We start from the raw sequence: 14696 nt of genomic DNA on the forward strand, positions 1-14696 counted from the left end.
TTCAGTAAGAGCGCTTCAACTTTTGAACTTTTTTGAATAAAACACAAACGGTTTGACTTTTTTAACTAATTTTTTTTTTATTATCGAGTTTGAACATATACATTTAAGTATGAAATTCGATTTCTTTTGCATGACCACCGCGTGCACGTTTTACGAAGTCCAATCGTTGAACCCAATTTTCGACCACTCTTTTGCATAAATCGGCCGAAATTCCAGCAATTTCGCGTTCAATATTGGCTCTGAGCACACAAATCGTCGCCGGCTTGTTACTGTAGACCAATGACTTCACATAACCCCAAAACGGGACGGCTTGTTAAATGGACCGTAAAATGAAAGCTTTTGACAGCGTTAAGCGGGACCTCATTTGGGCGGCTTTACGACGAAGAAATGCACCAAATAAAATTATATCTTTGATACGGGCAACATACAAAAATGCTTGCTGCCTGGTGCTATATAAAGGGAAACTGTCTGACCCCTTTGATATACAAAGCAGTGTTCGCTAAAGGTTACCCTATCACCCGTGCTGTTTTTGCTTGTTACTCGTACTGGTGATGTCTTAGAAGCTGTGCTGCTACCCATCGAAGCTGCGGACATCTCAATTATGCTGACGACGTATGCTTCCCAGCACACAAAATATCGGACTTGAACGGCATGGTTGAGTCACTAAAGTAAAATGCTATAACTGCCGGCTTAAAAATTAATTGCAGTAATACAAAAATTTTAAGTTTGTCTAACAACTCAACTGCAACTGTAAAGATTTCCGGTGCACCAGTGGAATGTTTTAAGCAATTTATATATCTTGGTAGTGGGTAGCAGCTTTTGGTGGATGAAGATGTCAAATCTCGCATTGGTTAAGCAAAATCCGCCTTCGGTGCTGTCTTCTGTGTGGCGCAATAGCAACATCACCGTTCACACAAAAACTAAAATTTTCAAATCCAACGCAGTATCGGCTCTACTTTATGCTTGATGTACATGGATAGTGACCAAATCCATCATACGAGGCTTCAGGTTTTTATACGTTGCTGCCTTAAGAAGATCTTCCGCATTTTCGGCCCTAAGAATTGCGAACTCAGATCTACTGAAAAAGGCGCAAATGGAAATGATCATAAAACGCCAAAAATGGAGATGGATTGGACACACTCTACGCAAAAACGATTCATGTATTGCACTAAAGGCATTAGAGTGGAACCCTCCCACGAATGGGGAGACTCAACCGCATTGACTGGGAAAGGAAACCCCAGAAAATACAGCAGCAGTTGCTACTGCAGCAACTGCGACAGCAGCAGTAGAAGCAGAAAGATAGACTAAGTATTCAATACTAATAAGATTTTAAATTAATTAGGTAGCAAGCCCAGCTAGATTATTTCTTATGTAATGTACTTAGTCCAGCTAAGTCATAATTCGACAGTTCTTAGGAGGAAAAAAAAATAAAAAACAACCTTATAAATGTAAAGCCTATTCGTTTATTACAACATTTTTGGTACCTTTGCTAGCAGATGGACAATGGAGATAAACTGTTTCAGAGAAACCGACGACAGACACAGACGTTTGAGCTAAGCACTCACAACAGTACCGAACTGAGGACAAGACAATAGTTTGTGAGTATCGAACTATTGCATATTCTCCGATGTTTCATTCCCCCCACAACCGCTTTCGAAGACAGTGGGAGGAGTGAATACTATCGATGGCGTAAAATCTCCATACGCCCACAGGAGCGGAACCTGGACGCAGGAACTTGTTGTGTCAATAGACATAAACGCGGCTCCACCTTGAAGAAATGCTAACGCGGTTCCTGGGTGGAAATCAGCCGAGGAGGAGGAATATAATAGTGTTAGTAGGAGCATGCTCCACATACCATTGGTGTGATGCCACCTTTGATAATGTTTCAGACATTTTGATTTACACCTTGGACAGCTACGTCGAGATTTGCATTTAAGTTGCTTCCAACAGGCGCTTTACGAGTGTTGTTTTTATTAATCCTATTGTTATAAGAAGTAGCCGAAGAATCACCTACAGCAGAATATTCTTTGTACATCCAACATTAGCAACAAGTGCGTTAGCTGAATTAGTAGGCACAGAAATAACTGAGTCCGACGCCGATGCTGACAACGCACTACATTACATAGATGACTAGATGTGAAACTCTTTTTCTCGTGAGAGCGCTGAAAAATGTGCATTTTTTATAACATTTTCCAATATTGCCACACCGGTAGAAACATGAATTGGGTATTTTTTAAACAAAGGTCTGGAATTTTTAGTTTCCACACCACCATTGAAGTTAGTATTTAGTGTGCGGTTGCCCAATAGCCTTATATCACTCGTAAACACCTACATATACTAAAAATAAGCGCAATCCGTATGAAATATGTACATAAATAAGCCAAAAATTTAAAAATTTATATGTAAATGAAATTATTTAAAACTGATATACATAAGTAATTTAATAATAATAAAGTTATGAACCCGAAAAACATAAGTTATAATTAAAAACATGACTTATTGCGATTTTTTAATATAACACAGAAATTGGGTAACAAAAAAAAAAAAAATCTCAAACAACGAACAGAATAAGTTAAAGCAGATTACCTTCAATTTTTGTAAAATATCTCAAACACAAATTCAGTTCCCTTACCTACGCTTTTCAACCATAGAATATTTACGTATATACAAATTTACATAAACTAACATACAGTTTTCAATAAAACTACATTATGTACATAAGACTAATTAAAAGTAGAAGTCGAATAACGAGCTTTGGGTTCTACAAACTCACTTAAATTCAAATTATTACATTTCAATTGAATTAATTTTAAGACAAATAATTATAAACATTTCAACACGTCATTTCTCCATTAAGCAAAAACGAACTGTTTTCGTCTGTTATTTTTGGCGCGTTTCTTCTGGCAGTCTGCCATTTCGCCTATCAGCTGTTCAAAATCCCATAATGTGTGAGTGCTGCCAAGTTTTGAAACGTCCTCATGGGCGCGCTCTCTCTCAAAATGAATAAGTTTCACATCTAGTTATCTATGCTACATTATTGGAGCAGTCAACATTAGAGCTTAACATAGTGAGTACAGTGCGATTCTCATTGGGCGATACGATGATATGCGAAGCTGGAGATAAATTAACTAAGAGAAGCCGTTCAGATTTTGAAGAGTTGCCTTTGTTCGTGTCTTTGGTTTTAACGACTTAATGATTATTTTTGGCAGTCAAATTCTTTCTACTCTCTTTCTTAAACGATGTTTACTGAGGTTTAAAAAAATTATGGCATTGCCGGCACGCATGCGAAACTCGTAATTACATTTTATCTATGCATAATATTATAAGTAACCCGAAGACAAAGCGTTTATGAACACACGCTATTTTCTGTATTATGAATGCAAAATTAATAAAACATTTTAAAAGAATTATTAGAAATATGTCTACAAGCCTTTTTTCTTTGCCGGCATCCATTTTATTCAGGTTTACCTTTGACGCTTCTCTTTACCTTCGCAAAAATAATTATCTATAGCAAAGGGTTGTATGTAATAGAGTATGGTAATAATCTAGGATTATTTTATAATCTCAAATCTCGGGAGAGAAATTTTCTATGGGTAATATCGCTTTTTAATTACGGATTGAGAGTTATGCACGAAAAAGTAGATGATCTCCTTATATGTGAACGTGTTATAATATTACTTAGGTAAATAACAATACAATTTTACTGCCATCAAATTTAAAGTCTGATACCAAATTACTTTTAGCCAAGTTTTACTGTGAAATAAAGTGAAATGCTTGTTTTGGTGCTATTATTTTCACCGGCACTGTATATGTGAACGTATTATTAGCTGCACTGGGATTGGTTACATTGATTGCTTGCATAATTAGCAACAACATTGCGTAAGCTTGGAATTTCCGAGGTTCACGAAGGGATGACCGCATTGTTGTCATTGTTTATTGCGTACAGAGAACGAACTTCAGCAAAAAACCTATCACACATTTGGGATAACTGAGAATTTACCCTACTCAGACTATTTACCACACTAAGTATTTACGCATTTTCGATTGATGAGAGCAGAAAATCAAGATCAGCCGATGACATGTTAACACATTTCAAATGAAATAGGTCTTTGCACTTTGCACACAACACCTTTGGCTGAAAATGCCCAGGCTAAAAAGCCCATTGTATTTAAAGCTCTGGAAAAAGGGTGGATAGTCAAGGAGGGAAGGAGAAAAGTATCAGTTGAAGAGATAGGAACGAATAGAGACAGAGCTAGACATAGTTAGTCCTGTAAGAATTTTCCAGATTCTTTGGCAAATCTGTACATATCCTCCAGTTTTACATAACGAATATTACTCATTCTCTTGACATCGGAACCCAATACCCGTAGCCGTGCCTAGCAAAGGTAGGACACTCACAGAGAAAGTGCTCAGTGCTATCCGCCTCCTCCAAGCATGACAGGCATGTCGGGTCCTCGATGATTCCAATGGTGGTCATATGTTGATCCCATGGGTTGTGTCCTGTAATGATGCCGACTTTCAACCGAATGTCTTTCCTTCTAAGTTTTAGTGGAAAGTTTGACAGTTTTCTGTTCGGACTTGTCACAAAACACTTTGCAGTTCTGCAGCGTTCTAGACCGGACCATCGCTCTTTATGTAGATTGCCTACATAACCGCTGATCCAATTCTTGATTCCTGAGGAACTGATTCCAATTATTTGCTCTGGCCCCTGTGGGGCACCGCTGATCCACGGTTGGCCAATTCGTCGGCGATTTCGTTTCCTTAAACACCGGAGTGTCCTGGAACCCATATAAGTACAAGCCTGTTTTGTCTTGCGACAGAATTAAGCTTCTTCTTACATTCTTGAACAATCTTTGAGGTTTGCTTGGCGTTTTCCGGGCCTTCAGTGCAGCCTGACTGTCACTAAAGACTCCAATCTGTTTTCCCGCTCCATCTCCTCTCGATTATCCATTCCTGAAAGTAGGATGGCAAAAGCTTCTGTTTGGAAAACAGTTGCCATTTCCATCATAGCATAGTGATACTTATTACTATCGTTTAAGTACCATCCGGCTCCAGACCCTATTTCATTCTTGGACACATCGGTAAATAACATATCCGTCAAACCTCCCTGCATGCATTCTGGATTGCTCCATTACGTGACATCAAATTTCCTTCCAAAGGAAACTGTGGGTATCAGGTCATCTCTAGGTGCCAAAAACAGTGGATACTGCTCCGATAGCAACTTAAAGATTTCTCTGTGCCCCGAAGTTCCACTTCTTTGCAGCCTGTATAGTTCCCGGATTGTGGACTTAACCATGCTCCGTCGCCACCAGACCACAGAACCGTAAGTGATGACTGGTCTGATAAGTGCTGTGTATATCCATAGGACCACAGCAGGTTTCAGACCCCAGGTTTTACAAAAGGCTCTACGGCATTGCTGAAAAATCTTCAATGCACGATTCACCTTCAGTGGTTGTTTTGTTCGGATTAACGGAAAGACCTTGTCTCATGCATCAGTCATCGATTTTTTCAAGAATCCTCTGCACTTTCGTGCAAAGCCAAATTAAGGATTTATCCGATGTTAGCGCAAAGACATCGTCCGCATATGCTTGGACGTGAAAACCGAGTTCCTGCATCTCCACTAATAGAGAGTCTACGACGAAGCACCACAGCTGCGGAGAAAGAACACCCCATTGGAGACATCCTTGCTTGGCCCTGACTGTGATTTGTTCGTCTACGCTCTCACCAGCGCTTAACAGCCTCTCAGAGAGCACGCAATATATCCATGTTACAATGGTTTGATTAACTCCGTGTCGTTCGGCAGAAGAACATATCGAGCCGAAAGTGCCATTATCAAAAGCCTCCTCAATGTCCACGAACACGCCCATTGTATATTCGTCAACTTCCAGCCCAGCTTCAATCCTGCTAACAAGATCGTGTAAGGCTAATTCACATGATTTTCCACTCTGGTAAGCGTGTTGATTTCTACTAAGTGGACTTCTCGGCAATACCTCCACACGAATATGTTTCTTTACCACTCGTTCCAGACTTTTCAACATGAACGAAGTCAAACTGATTGGTCTATAACTTTTGGCTAGGAAGTAGTCATCTTTTCCTGTTTTCGGAATATATACTACTCTTACGCGCCTCCATTGGGATGGTATATAACCAAATGTAAGAAAGGCTGTGAAGATCCTTTTCAGGGCCTCAATCAGCCTGTCTCCATCTTTTTTAAGCATTGCTGGATATATTCCGTCAGGTCCAGGTTCTTAAAGTTCTCAAAGGAAGACAAGGAAGACCTTATCGATTCCATTGTCACTATCCGACTAGCAATATACTAGCTGTACCTAGAGGTTCCACCGTTGCTACCGTTATTGTTCATGCCACTCTCTACTTCAGAGAGAGTTTTACTATCCGGGAAATGGGTTCCGAGTAGAGCATTAAGCGTTTCTGATTTGGAAATGGTGTATGAAACATCAGGTTTTCGAATGGAATCCAGCCTCACTGAGCGGTCTAGATGAAGGAACTTACAAAGCCTCGCTGTTTCCCTCAATTCTTCGACGTTACTGCAGAAGTTTCTATAGGATTCAAGCTTGACTTTCCATACTTTTTTCTTATATTCTCTCTGTATAAGAGTCCTCTTCTGTTTGGGTCTTTAGGGCCTTATTAAGAAGTTTTCTTGACCGTACACGAAGCTTCGACAGTTCAGGGTTCCATCAAGGAACCGCTTTCCCCTATCTACTTTGCCTGAGTGGGCACAGTTCCTCAAAGCAATTGATTTAAGTACCTACTAATTTCTCAGTAGCATCTTCAATCATTTCTATTGATTTGAGATTTTTCAGGTTAGGTAATCTGAGTCTACTAAATATTGTCCGCCATCTCCACATCCTCCACAACTTGTTCAGTTGCTTCAGATCGTTTCGACGACGGTGTATCGCTCACACTCACTCGGCTCTCCATTGGCATAGCCAATGTGCTATGTTTCACCACTAGTAGTGCGCTTCCTCCGGAGCCCTGGGTGTCGGTTGCGGTCATAGGGGGTATGGGGTTCGGGCCTGCACATCCGATGCCCGAGCCGTCGATTGCTCGACTGGAGGATTTCCCGAAAGTGGGTTACCTCGTGCAGAGAGATCCCTGGTTAGCCTCCATATTGGAGAAAATGCATTTTATACCTCCTGCCAGGTTGTCGGTGCGGTACTCTCCACATAGTACTTGGGTGGCCACCAATTCCGCCGTTCCGCGGATGGGTGGATACCTAATTCCTATATGGAGCTGCCCTCTTAGTTCGTGGTAAGTTAATCTCCATAACATGGGGTTAACTCACCACTTAAGCCTCATCCCCGCGGCAAGGAGACCAACATGGCCTTTGGTTGATTACGATCAACTTTTTGACCGCAAGCACACGGTATTATGAGTTTGATTTTAAATAGTCAGTTTTTTATTCATTACTTAATTTGCTGTGCTTAAAGTGTCACTGTCTCAAAGTGTGAAATAGGCACGATTTTAATTAATATTTGCGAAATCACTAGGAAATTGATACAGACTGAGGAGCCAACCAAGGCACGTCCGTTTACTACAACATTCAAAAGACATTTTGAAGAATAAGTCAGCGTTGTCGATGACTATTGTTTGTAGTAAACCCTTAGCTTAATCGTTCACTTCTTAGTGCAATAACTTTTGCATAATTGTGCTATATATGTATTTGTGTAGTTTCGAGTGCGTTTATGTCTGTCGTGTATCGCCGAGTTCATCCGTACATTGTGGATTTCAAGATACCCATGCCTATATATTGTCAATATATTTTGTCCAAATATTCCGTCGATCACCAAAGCACCAATCACGTATATATATATATTGTTACGTTTTTATTGAAATAAAATGTCGCACAATAATTCCTCTAAATTTAATTATTGGATTGGTAAATAAAAGTCTCAAATCAATGGCAACACAACTTGCATGCTTAAGTGAATTACTTTGTTACTTTTCGTTTCCTCTTTCACATGTTTAACTTTTGACTGAATACTCTATGCGCATGCTTCTTTGCTTATATACATGTACCCAATAACTATCGTAATTTCTAGATTTGCAACTCGTATCTTCTGGCCTTGCTTTGCCTTGTCAAGTCGAATTTATGTTTTTGATTTGGCAACTCCGCTGCGCCCAATATGCCTTAGCCACAAGACTTTCTTTCGCTATTTCAGTTTTAGATTGCCCCTCTCTTCCATAATTTTTTCTAGGTCCGAATCGTTCAATTGACTTCTTCTTATTGCACTTGGTTCCCATTCAATATCTGGTTGCAATTTCATTAATATTATATCAACTAAGCCATCAGATCTCTAAACTTTCCTTACACTCTATACCAAAAGATCGCCTATAGCACAGTCACCACCGTGTGTTGTAGTAATTCATTTCCGGCTTCCAGATGAATCTACTATAGTATGAGATCACTTCTTCTTGCTCATTGATTTTCTGTGGCAGTATTCCTTCTATTCCGTATGCGCTAGCGTCTGCATCTGCAAATTTTTGTCCCGCGGCATAGGTGCAGTACAAAGCAGCTCTTTCAGCTGCTGGAACGCTTTCTCCTGTTCTTTGTGCCACACAAAAGCGCAATTATTCTTATTGAGATTGTGGAAACCCCGGGCACAATTTGCAGCTCCTGGAACAAAAGGACGTAATACGTGTACGTGCAGTTCGTGCACATTTCTTGGTCAAGGCCAATCTTTCTCTTCGTCTGTCTTGATGCCTTCGGTTGATCCTTATACCAAAAATATGTGCCTTCTGCTTTAAACAAGACGTACTTCTTCGGATTCTATCGTAATCCCTCGGAGACAATGCGATGAAGGACTTCACCCAAGGTGAACGCTAAATTTTTTACACGCATAGTGCTGCCATCCAGGTAGACCAAACATGTTCAGTGGAGTCCCCTCAGCACAAGCTCCATCAGGTGCTCACGGGTTGCTGGCTCGTTACATAATCCCAAAGACATCACTGAAAACTGCCCCAACCCATTTCCTTTGCTGAAAGCTGCCTTTTCACGATCGCATTCCTCAATTTCCATCTCCCAACAACTAACGGGTGATTTTTTAGCTATTATCTTTTTAAACAGTTGGTTTAAACAGCTGACGCACGTTTCGTGTTTTGTTTCACTGTCAAACATCTTCAGTTTGGTCTATAATTTAACCATGAATTGTCTTACAAACGAACAACGCTTGCAAATCATTGAATTTTATTATAAAAATGCGTGTTCCGTTAAGAAAGTTTATCGCGCGCTTCTTCCATTTTATGGTCAGTTTAATCGACCCACTGAAGCGGCTATTTGAGCTATTATGGCTAATTTAGAACCCAATTCACATTACTGGACATCAAACCACCAACACGCTTACGTATAGTGCGAACTCAAGAAAATATCGCAACTGTATCGGCCAGTGTTAATGATGTCCATCAATTATCGATTCGTCGCCGTTCGCAGCAATTGGGCTTCTGTTACTCAACAACGTGGAAAATTTTGCGAAAGGATTTAGGTGTGAAGCCTTTCAAAATACAGCTGGTGCAAGAATTGAAGCCGAACGACCTACCGGAACGCAGAATTTTTGGTGAATGGGCTCCTGGAAAGTTGGCCACAGATTCACTTTTTTATCGAAAAATTGTGTTAAGCGACGATTGATTGTCGATGTTGGAGTGAAGATCAGCTAGAAGCATTGCAAAAGTTACCAATGTATCCAGTAAAGGTCATAGTTTGGTGCGGTTTATGGGCTGGAGGTATCATTGGACCGTACTTCTTCAAAGATGCTGGGAATCGTAACGTAACTGTGAATGGTGAGCGCTACCGTGAAATGATATCCAACTTTTTTTTGTCCAAAATGCAAGAGCTTGGCTTGCATGACATGTGGTTTCAGCAAGACGGTGCCACATGCCACACAGCACGCGTAACAATGGACTTGTTGAGAGGCGAGTTCGGTGAACATTTTATTTCACGTTCGGGATCTATCAATTGGCCACTCAGATCGTGCGATATAACGCCTTCAGATTATTTTTTGTGAGGTTATGTTAAAGCTCATGTCTATTCAGACAAGCCTGCTTCAATTAACTCATTGGAAGAAAACATTAAGGCATTTATATGTGAGATACCGGCCGAAACATTGGAAAGAGTATGCCGAAATTGGACTAAGCGGATGGACCATTTGAAACGCAGTCGCGGTCAACATTTGCATGAAATAATCTTCAAACATTAAATTATATTTCATGAATTTTTCTGAATTTTACGTGTGTTTTTTTGAAAAACTTTCCTATAGCTCTTAAAAAATCACCCTTTACTTTTAAATCTAGCGTGGGAATCCATTTCGCACCGGATAGAGTGTCGAGAGTGTCATCTATTCGTGGCAATGGGTAGCTGTCATTTTTCGTGACTTCAGCCAGCTTTCTATAGTCCACATAGAATCCGATGCTTCCATCTTTCTCTTTAACCAGCACTGCCGGAGAGTTCCACGGGCTTATTTATGGCTCAATAACTCCACTTTGCTGCATATCTTGCATTGGCTGATTCGCTTCTTCGCGCTTTGCTAGAGTAACTCAGCATGGAACTTAGTGAATTGGCTTTGCATTTCCCGTGTCTGTTCGATGTCTCACGATGGCAGTTCTTCCAAACTTTCCACAATCGTTGTTGAATATATTGCCATAGTACTGCAGCAATCTATTAGCTTTCGTCTTCTCTAGCCCTCTCATTTCATGCAACGAAGTCTTTATGAAGTCGTGGGTTTTTATTCCTGCTTCCTGGAATTTATTTCCTGTTCTGGTCCTTCAAAGTTTTCTATGGCTTCTACAGCCCGAAATTTCCTTATTACAACTCCTTTAATAAAAATAACTGGTGACTTGAAATCATTTATGACCCTTACCGGAGCACTCGTATCTTTACCCGTCCTCACTAGTGTTCTATCCACGATTATGTTTGCCGTCTACTCAGTAGATTCTGTGACCCACACTTCGCCTGTCCCACACCTTCCTTTCACATTAACCTATATTATTGCTTCAGATTTTTGGCGGAATCCGTTGACGATGACTAAAGTTGCCTTCGTCTATACAATTGGCTCACACCCGGTGGCCAGAGATATCACAGAACCAGTGGCATGAAATCCACACCAATTATTACTTCATCCATGATTTCAGCTAGCCAAAATATGGGAACTACTGACAAAGATTTAATAACAACCTCGCAAACTACCTTTCCGGTAGCTAACCAGTAGTTCCACATAACCGTTCACCAAATCTGACGGGCTGATCGAGTTCTTTGCCTCTGTGTCCAGAGTAAGAACTTGGAATCGACCATTTATAGTTCAGTTTATCGGAAGTCGTTATCGTCCAATTCGCGACACAGAGACTGTGAACATATAGTTGTGGTATCAAATTCTGGCCCCTTAGGGCGGAGTCGTTTTAGTTACGGGAGCGCCATTCTCAATTTCAGCACTTTGCTTGCTTCCACCTGATCGGTAGGCTGCGTGGTATACTGCAATTGAATGCCATATGTCCGGTCTTATCGCAGTTGTAACACTTTATGCTCGAACTCCTAGGTCATGGCGTTTGAGAAGAGGGTTTGTGTAGTATTCTCCTTATTATTTCTTCCGGAGAGGTAAGATCTTCAACTTTAACGCGATGGACTTTGTGCACTGGCACAGAGCTGGTGTTAACTGTATTAGTGCGAAATACACTGTTTCAGCAACGTCTCCTTCAGTGTTGGTAACAACAAGGTAATGATCCGAGTCGATGTTGGGTCCTCGGAGCGTACATACATCTAATACACTAGAAGCGTGTCTTCCATCTATCACAACATGATCGATCTGGTTTCATGTTTTTCGTTCAGGGGACAGCCAGGTAGCTTGGTGGATCTTTTTATGCTGGAATCTGGTGCTGCAGACTACCATGTTTCGGACCCCGGCGAAGTCGATCTGCCTCTGTCCGTTACCTAGAGTTTCGTTGTGCATGCTGAATTTTCCGACTGTGGGACCAAAAATTCCCTCCTTGCCCACCCTGGCGTTGAAGTCGCCAAGCACGATTTTTATGTCGTGGAACGTTCCAAGCGCTCATAGAAGGAATCTTTGGTCGCATCGTCCTTCTCTTCCGTCGGGGCGTGGGCGCAAATTAGCGAGATGTTAAAAAATCGCGCTTTGATGCGGCTTATTGCGAGACACTCGTCCACCGGAGTGTACGACAGTACTTGGCGACAAAGTCTCTCTCCCACAACAAATACGACACCGAATTTGCGCACCTTTACATGGCAGTTGTAGTAGACGTCGCAAGATCCTATGGTTTTCTTGCCTTGCCCCGTCCATCGCATCTCTTGGATCGCAGTGATGTCAGCCTTTACTCTTACGAGTACATCAACCAGCCGGGCAGAGGCACCTTCCCCATTAAGGCACCGGACATTCCAGGAGCATGTCCTCAAATCGTATTCCTTATTTCGTTTGCAGGGGTCGTCATCAGTGTTGGAAGTTCTCATTTTTAAGTGGCGGGTCCCAAAACCTTGCGCACAACCAGCTATCCGGAATGCTTCGCCTTCTAACATTAGCTCACTCCCGAACGGGTGTTCGGAAGCTACGTGGACTAATACCGGTCGTTGTGAGCTGCTTGAACCATATGCAGAAGAATCGTCCTTGCCACTCCCAAGTGAATGGCGATCAGTAACTTTCCCCACTTGCGTGGACTTCTACACATGGAACCGTCCTCCACTGTGATGATATTTGGGATGACTACAGTGATATTCGTGGAAACTGCAATGCCATATTCGATTGTTAATTCCACTTCTGACACCAATTATTACGAGTTTTACTACGTTTTTATTGAAATAAAATGTATCTCTTCCTCTGAGCTCGATAACTGGATTGCTAAATAAAAGTCAGAAATTAATGGCACCACTACTGGCTTAAGTGAATCACTTTGTTACTTTTCGTTTACTCTTTCACATGTTTAACTTACGACAGAATACACCATGCGAATGCGTCGCGCTTATATATGTATGTATATGTACCCAATAACTATCGTATTTTCTTGATTTGCAACTTTTATCTTCTGGCAAGTTCTGTCTCGCCTTGTTTTGTCTTGTCAAGGCGAGTTCATGTTTTTGTTTTGGTATCTCATTCGCTCAGTATTGCTGGCAGTCCATCCGCGAAATTTCACGGTTCTCTTTAATATTAATGTACTGTGTGTATAACCCTAATAAGTGTGCCTGTTGGACTCGTTTCTTGCTGAGATATCCTCGTTTTTAATAGATTAAGAGCGTTATGTTATGCGTGATGACTTTAATCATTGAGTAATTAATTACACAGGGGCACAATATCGGACAAATATTATTATGTATAAGGAGTCCCAGTACTTGCTCGCCATTTCTACGCGAGACCATTTTCTTGGTCTCTTTTCTGTAAAAAAAGACGTACGAAAAGAAAATATAGGCATATAAACATGTAAAGTTGTACTTATACAGGCAACCAATGATGGCTTTGCTCGTATGCACAAAGAGTAAGCGACGCAGAGTGCCGCGGATGTATAAAAAAAGTGGGCAATAATGGGCAAATGGATTCATTTTTGCTAAAAATGTGTTCGTTAGTGGTCTAGACTACGCCGAATCCTTGATATTCCTATTTGTTTTTTCTTTTTGGTTTTTCTTAGCTTTTATATTTTCGATGAAGTTAAGTCTAAAAGTAGGACTAGCATTTTTTTCTGAAGCAATTCAACAATAACAAATATACATACATTCATACATATAATATATATTATATCGGACAATAAAATTTTTGTTTTGTGCTCGGTCGGAAAGTATTATGCGAAACAGCAGCTAAAACACTTACCACTCACTCAAAAGAAACGATGTCTTCGCTCGTATGAACAAAAAGAATTCGCATAAAACGAGCACACCACATCGTCCCACACGCGCCTGAGCTGTATATAAGCCTGTTTTTCTTGAGGAAGACAAAAATATTTGGTGAATCGTCAATTTTTGTAGTGGCAAGTGCCGGCATATTCGTATACACATATGTCAGAGAACATTAATGATAGAGAATTCTCACGAGCTACGAATAGTGTGAGTTGTCAAAAATGAAGTGAAACCGCGAACACTTTTTCACCTCACTCAACTCGACAGCGGGGAAGTTCTTAACAGAGCTGATTACAGTGAATTATGTACAAGCAGAGAATGTTAATGCAATGAGAAGGAGCAAATGTTAAATGAGCTTTTTTCGAGTACTAATTTGTAGATTCATACTAAGGTAATTTCAAATTCAACTTTCCTCACTAGTGGGGAATTGCAGATATTTACCACGCGAGTGGAGGGTTTCTATATTTACTTACCACGCTAGGACAGGAATTCAGATTTTTTCTGCGTTTACCAAACTACTGAGGAATTTCATAAGATTTTTCGCCACACTACTAAGGAAATCGACTTATTTCAGGCCCACAGCGAAGCGAATAAATTTGCGATTAAGAAGGCCGCGCGACAGTTAATTTGTGGTGCAGAAGCTAAAGTCGGCGGAATTATTCGGTTTGTTTTTTGGCACGTATTTAATTCAGGTTCAAGTCCTGAAGTCATATTTTTTTTCTTGCACATTTTTTTTTTTACAATTCAAACCAGGAAAGTTTGGTAAAATTTTTGAGTTTATTTTAATTAAAATTTCTTTAAAATACTGTTTTTTTTGTATTTCATAAATGGAAATTTCCTTTCGGTATAAAATAGT

This window comes from Anastrepha ludens, chromosome X, assembly GCF_028408465.1.
Source record: "Anastrepha ludens isolate Willacy chromosome X, idAnaLude1.1, whole genome shotgun sequence".
In the NCBI taxonomy this organism is placed as follows: Eukaryota; Metazoa; Arthropoda; class Insecta; order Diptera; family Tephritidae; genus Anastrepha; species Anastrepha ludens.